Source organism: Paramormyrops kingsleyae, chromosome 16 (genome assembly GCF_048594095.1).
Source record: "Paramormyrops kingsleyae isolate MSU_618 chromosome 16, PKINGS_0.4, whole genome shotgun sequence".
NCBI lineage: Eukaryota > Metazoa > Chordata > Actinopteri > Osteoglossiformes > Mormyridae > Paramormyrops > Paramormyrops kingsleyae.
The window spans coordinates 24,723,545-24,730,567 of record NC_132812.1 but is presented as its reverse complement, the minus strand read 5'-3'; the positions used below and the strand labels follow the sequence as shown (position 1 = coordinate 24,730,567).

Sequence of the window (7,023 nt, the reverse complement as noted above, 5' to 3'; positions counted from 1 at the left end):
TGCTGCGCTAGATGTTTGAACTGAGCATGCATGACTCACTGAATGACATGAAAGAACACCCCCCAAGCCCCACGCAGCGTAACATACGAAGGTGGAAACGCCGCGGGCAGGTTGCTCTCGCCGCTAGATGGCGCTGTGTGACCGGAGGTGCAGTCACGCCGCCGAGCGCAGCTCCCTCTCCTCCGCTTCCCTTTGTCACCTCTCGCCCGTGCGCCGTGGACTAGATTGTGTGAGCCAGCTATTACAGAGAAAAGTCATTTTCACCCATTCTGTATATTTTAGAATTCAAGACGTATAATCAGAAGTCATATTGGAAAAGCATGTGAAGATGTGCGAGCTCCGAGGACAGCCCATAAAATAAAATGGGAATGGCTTTTCCCTCCTATAATTCAAAGCACTTTTCCCTGCTGCAAGTGGAAAACTCAGTTTGTCAGGCATAATTAGTCTACAGCTAACGATTCAGCGGCCAGTAAATTCCCACAACTAGCCTTGGTTAGTGGCAACACCATACGATAGAAAGGGGTAAGAAAGCAGCCGATGTGCGAACATCGGCTGCTCCGAGCCGATGTTCGGATCAGAATTAGTTGGCTCCGCTTTGTTCAGCAGCGCTGTAGCCGACGGTCCTCCTTGTGTCTCCATTGTGCAGAGATCAGTGAGAGGAGAGCAAAGGCCCCACGACACCGCCCTGTCCCTGTCCCCGGCCAGCGGCTCTGTAATCCATGTGAGTCCTTAAACCCCTTCGGCTCAGCTGGAAGTCACCTGCGAATGTAAAGCTACTATTCTGTCGATCATTCTGTCAGACATTTATCGTTTCCCATGAGCAGGGTCTGTCGAGGCTTAACGATGGGAGTAAAGAAGAAAGATTTGTTTAATATCATAACACAATACATATGACAACAGTAACATTTATGGTAATGGGAAAATGCATCCTAAATAACAGGTGCTTTTAAGTCATAACGTGGTAACTTAAATTGGGTTATGTTGATATCCTAGTGGAAGAACAAGATTTGTGTGTGTGTATATATATATATATATATATATATATATATATATATATATATATATATATATATATATATGTCTAACTTAATTTCAGCATTTAATATACAGACTATAAAATCTCGTCTTATATCATGATCGTATATTGGTGCGCGATTAATTGCGACCAAAACAAATCAGTCTTTTGACAATCCTATTAACATTTTTTTTTTGGTCACGCTTTCTGCTAGCCTCCTTGACACTTTTCCCCTGCCCCAAAATCGCGTAGCTGTTGTCTGCCGGCACCGTAGAGGGCTCCAGTACTTCTTTGGGGAAGAGCTAGCCAATTTCTCTTTGTCTAGGGCTGTGCCGGCTGCATGTCAGTGAAATCGGCTGTCGATGCCCCCTCAGAAGCTGGGGCCATGTGCAGCCGCCTGTACCACTGACCGCCCCTGCCCATGAGCGATGCAGTTTTGGTTTTGGTAAGTACAACACCAAGCTTTCTGTGCTGGATTGCAGGAAAACTGCTAAATTAAGTACAAAGTTTGCAATTTCTTCTTCCCGACGGAGTGATTAATTCAATATGGGACTAGTTAGCAGTGTTGCTGACTCAGTGACAGCACCTATCCGCTATGAGGGGTCTGAGGTGAGGATGCTACTCATCACATCATAATTGGAATACATAATTTCTTCGCTTACTAACGAGGCAAAATCGAGAATCGAGGATGGATTTAATCTAAAAATAAGTCATCGGAACGAAGATGGTTTAAAATGACTTGGAATTTCATTAATAACACAGAAAATCAGCACTGGTCTCATTTAGTTGCCATGGTTATGTCGTTTTTATTTGGGCAGGCAATGATAATAACTGTGCACGGCGTACACCGGGGGCCCGTCAGGCACACGCCCGTAGGAGTCTGGCAAGAGATGCGGACACCGATGGCAACACCTGGCGCGCCCTGCTCCGTCCGCGCGCTTTCCCAGCGCCACTAGAACACGCGCGCTCTACACCTCTGATTGGATGTCCCGCTGTCCGCAATCATCCAATCAAGGGGCGCGCAGTTTGCCCGCGCTGCGTCAATCAGAGGCACGTCGGCGCTCAAGCGGTGCGCAAGACGGCAAACAGGCTGTTGGCCTGGATGCCGTTCTGTCTGATGGGCACTCCCGTATGTTTTCGTTGTCCCGTTCCGCGGTTCCTGACTTTCTACGGTCGAGCGGAGAGTGAGAGAGACCGGTGATGCGACTCGACAGGCAGAAGCCGTCGGAAGTGCAATTATAACGTCAGTCTGCCAGGTCGTAGCTAAAGTGCCGGGGATTTTTCCCCCTTCATTTTCTGTTCAAACTAACCCGTTAAGGTCCACGACACAGCCATTCAAGCAGAGTCAATTAACTGTGTGCTTTTGCTAATCTTCCAGCTATAATTGGTGTAATTGCTTTTTCAAGTACGTATGACCTGGCACTTTGTGAGATTAGCGGCAGAGCAGACAGAGGGAGAGAAAGGGAGAGAATGGTGAGGACGAGGAAGTTCTATTCAAGTCTAGTATCCCTCCAGCCTTACTAAAGTAACCCAAGAATAAGACAGACAATATTTTTCAGTACAGATAGCGAACTGTACGGTTCAAAGAAATAGTGCAATTTGACCAAACGTATGGGCTTTTTAATGCTAACATAATCAAGGCTTTAATAACGCACTATAATAGACAACAAATCTTCCCCATGCTGGAACAATTGACTTCATGTAATGTGCCATTAATCACTCAAAGAGGTTTTTTTTCTCCAATAACCAGCATGCTAATTACTAATCTAAGATATATCATTTATTATATGGGAAAATCAATTTTGTAAATGCCAGGGTATTGCTAATTGTTACTAATTCAGCGCTTCACAAATGACTTCCTTGCAGCTATCCCACAAATTTGTGTGTGTGTGTTGGAAGTGAGTTGAGTTGCCGTGACTTTACCCCATATTTTCCATATTAAACTTTCTGCATTCCAGACTGCAGTCATTTCTAATAAAGACTTTTTGTCAGACGCAACGGATAATTCAGTAATTGATGAATACTTAATGGCTTTTTAGTAATTGTCGGATAATTTATTATTTTCCCTGTGGACGAAATAATGCTTTCCTTCATTTCATCTGTTGTCATTGGTGATATATTTGTGTGTGAATAATTTTATACATACATGGTATGTGTATACAGTGTGTATATATATATATATATATATATATATATATAATTCACTCTTTGTTGTCTGTGTTCCATTATCAAACTGCAAGTGGTGGAGACTGAAAGGTGGAACACAGCCAATCACAGCTGCTCACTGCTCCTGCTTCAATCCCCACTACCTTCCCAAATCAGAATATGACGTATGTGCAAATTTTCTATGGGCAATAGTACATCTGTTAGACTTATTGACGGTCAGATAGGGGTTTTATACCCTACAGTGGGTGGGATTGTCATGGGCTGTCAATCACCCAGTCGGAACCATGTGATCAGGGAAGCAAGTTAGACCAATGAGAGATGCCGCATCAGAATCCTGTCTACTGTGTATTTAGAAATCCTGTTCCTACTGTCGCTACTGAGCTTCTGCAATTTGCTCCAGGCTGGTGCCATTATTCTGAACTGACATCCGAACATGGCAACAGAGGAACTTAATGAGGGAGAGAGTAGAGACCTGTTTTTGTGTTTGTGTGTGTGTGTGTGTGTGTGTGTGTGGGAGTAACATGCACACAAACAAAATACATCCCAGGCTAGCTGCAGAGTCCCTGTATTCCTAGGATATCTTGCTGTATTACAAGTAAATTGACAGAAGGTAAAGAAGCATTCCCATAGCCCATCGTCAGCCCTGGTCTGGATTACGTGGCTTTCTGTTCCCTCACAGAATGTCCGCATTTCACAAACTGAATCGGAAAGCAGCGCATTCAAACCTGGCATTTCTTGCCCAACCTTTCTTCTGACTTTAATTTTTCTGTACCACTGGGTGTCCATGCAGCCTGTCCCCCGGGGAGCGTGGAGAGTGGCGTGCTCACGGCATTGTGTGTTAATTAGGGAGAGCAAGTGTGCTGGGACCAGAGAGGTGGGGGCTCCAGCTTAAAGCCCACCCTAACCGACCTCCATCTCTCCCCAACGGCCCAGGCGAGTTGATTAAAAAGGCATTAATTAAACGCGAAGAGAAATGCCTTTCACAAGGAACATTACTTGTTAGACCTCGAAATGAATTCATCGAATGAAGAGTGTCTGTGTCTGTGTGTGTGTGTGTGTGTGTGTGGGGGGGGGTCCTTTCAGGTGAACAGTGGGAGGGTGGCATCCTGATGCAGCTGAAAGTCAGGGTTTCTCCTCCTCCATCTTTGGATTCGTTGGTTCATTCCATGAAGTGCTGCAGCACTTGAGATGGAAGGGATTCTTCATATATAAATTGAAACAGGAGAGCCCTGTCTGTGATCATTCCGCCGAGTGGGGGCTCGCTGGTTAGCTGATCACTTGAATTTGGTGGCCTGGTGGAGGAGTAATTGTGTGAAGTGGCCACGTGTCCCTGAGCAGAGGTGGGTAGGTCAGGTTCAGAGAATAAAAGTCCAGAACAAGATTTTGTTTCAACCAACCAGTTGAGTACTCTGTGACTGTGACTCTTCATGCTCAATCCATTGGTTAAAACAAAATCTTGGTCTGGACTTTCAGTCTCTGGACTTGAATTAGCTAATTATGTCCCCGAGAGGAGATTTAGGACCCCCCTCACCCACATACACACACACACACACACACACATTTTACGATACTCCACTCATCGTGAGTGTAATGAAAGACTTGTAAATGAAAGGGACCAATGGGAGCGGCCAGCTTTCCTGACTCTAAGCTCCTTCCGCAGGACTTCCTCACCGGGCGGCCTGTGGACGTCCCCTGTCATGCCGGCCTCTCCGTTTATGACTTTTTGTTTCCAGTCACCCTTGGACCATCTATTTCCTGTCCCCCAGGCTGCACGTAGACCTAAAAATATAAATATGCATTTGTGATGATACCTCTACCTCGATGACCATGCCAAGGGATAGGATGTACTAGGTTTATACTCTGGATAAAAACATGGCACTATGTGAGTGAAATGTAAATCGAGTACAGAGAATGAGGTGTTCTGTGCCCTCATTTAATGGCTGTTAGCCTGGAGTAGAGTCAGTTTTGCTAGTATTCCCCGCGTGCTTGTGCATGGGCTGCATGCAGCATCACGTGAGGAGTGGTGACTTCAGAGCCCAGGTCTGATTGGCCTCCCAGTAACACAGGGTACCGTGGGTGTACGCGCAGAACAATGGTGTTCTGTAGGCGGGGGAGTACCCACGGAAAAGGCCACTCTCTGCATTTCCTGCAAATGCCGTCGTTTACATGCCTGTTTAGTGCCGAAGATTTATTTCACCTCAGCAAAAAGAGAAAAAAAATATGCAAGGTGAACTTGGACTTTCAGATTTAAAAAAAGGGTTGAAGGAACCTGTCACAGAGCAAAAATTATAATAATTTAGTGACAAAATGAACAGGCATCCAGAACTGATTGCAAAGGCTAGAGGAAAAAAAAGAAGCTAAAAGCCGAACATTATTTCAAAGATGTTTACTTTTTAAAGATCTGACATTTCAGTGCACAATTTAGCGCATGTTCAGAAATACAAATTACATGGTTGATTTTTTTTCAGGTGGGGAAGGTTGGGGGTTGCAAGATTTTTTTTTTTTTTAAAGCGCACATTGATTGTTGCCGCTTGAATCACATAAAAGTGCTCCGCCGGCTGTGGTCTGTACCTGCGGAGACCTCCCTCATTAAACCCCATCGCTCTCCATTTGCCTTACAGCTGTGATTCCCTCATGCCAGCATTTCTGCTGACTGTAGACGCTGCTGACTTGGACTGAAATTTCAGACTCGCTTCAGCTCCAAGAGCAGATGACGATAAGGCTGGATTAAGTCACGACATGCTATTCATTTCTTCCACATTATGTTATAAAATATAATGCATGATAAAAGTCCTATATAAAAGTGTATATAAACTAAACTATATCAAATATTGGATACTCTGAAAAACTGTTATATTTTTTTTTTAAATGTTATTTTTAAACTGCTATACTAAACATAGTATATTTATCTATAATAACAATATGGCATTTTTATACACTCTGCAATATTTTCCTGAATTCTTTACGAATCCGCAGTGCTGCTGTAATGAAGTGGATGCAGTGATAGTTACATTTGAATATGAGTGGAACACTTGTATCACATCCGGACACATCCATTATGACCTAAAGTTTATCTCCGTAATCAGAGCCAAGTGGGGTTTACATAACTTTAGCATGAAGATATCATTTTTTTTCCAGCCCTTGTACAGTTTGAGCCAATCAGGCTTCAGGGATTTTGGTACAGACAGCCACCTGACTCGTCACATGACCAAACAGCAGCAAGTGTGGGTCAAAGGTGGATATTGGGGGACCCAGCCTCTCCTATGATGTGATGTGAAATAGGGTATGTTTGGAAGAGGGTGCCAGAGAGGGGGTGGTCTCAAGTTCAGGCTGTGATTAAATCAATTACCCCGAATCTTCCAGCTTAGCTGAACTGATCTTGCAGATGGAGTATCAACCAGGAAAACGATGGCAGCAATTAGGGAGATGTACCACAATCAGGGAACATGGGCGGACTCCAGAACTCTGCACATGCTGGAGATGGTGTCAGGGACCTGAACTGGTCTGAGGTGGACAGTGGGGCCTCACTGAGAATGAACAGGACGGCAAGTGGCTGGCATAAAGCCAGCAAGCTGATTAGCCAGTGAGCCCCCATCTCAGACCATAACACACACACACACCTCATGGTGGATAATCCACTGGCATCCCATTATCCGGAGGTGCTTTTCTTACCACGAGGCAGTTTCATTGGACAGCCAGAGGGAAGTATTTGCCCAATTTTGCCTACCCCCCCCCCCCCCCCTTCCAAATAAGGCGAAACAGGGAGTTGGGCAGATTTATTCAACTCTCTCTGGCCTCATTGGAGGATTAGTACCAAACGGTTGTGATATGTCAGGCCTGAG

The 7,023-nt window shown here is 44.9% G+C and overlaps 1 long non-coding RNA gene across 1 annotated transcript; it reads left to right on the top strand.

Moving 5' to 3' along the window:
* Nucleotides 1–217: 217 nt before the first annotated feature.
* Nucleotides 218–3,138, top strand: LOC111858328 (uncharacterized). The gene is made up of 4 exons (XR_002841560.2): nt 218–522; nt 647–721; nt 1,341–1,460; nt 1,834–3,138. It is a non-coding gene; the product is annotated as an uncharacterized lncRNA (long non-coding RNA).
* The last annotated feature ends 3,885 nt before the right edge of the window (nt 3,139–7,023 follow it).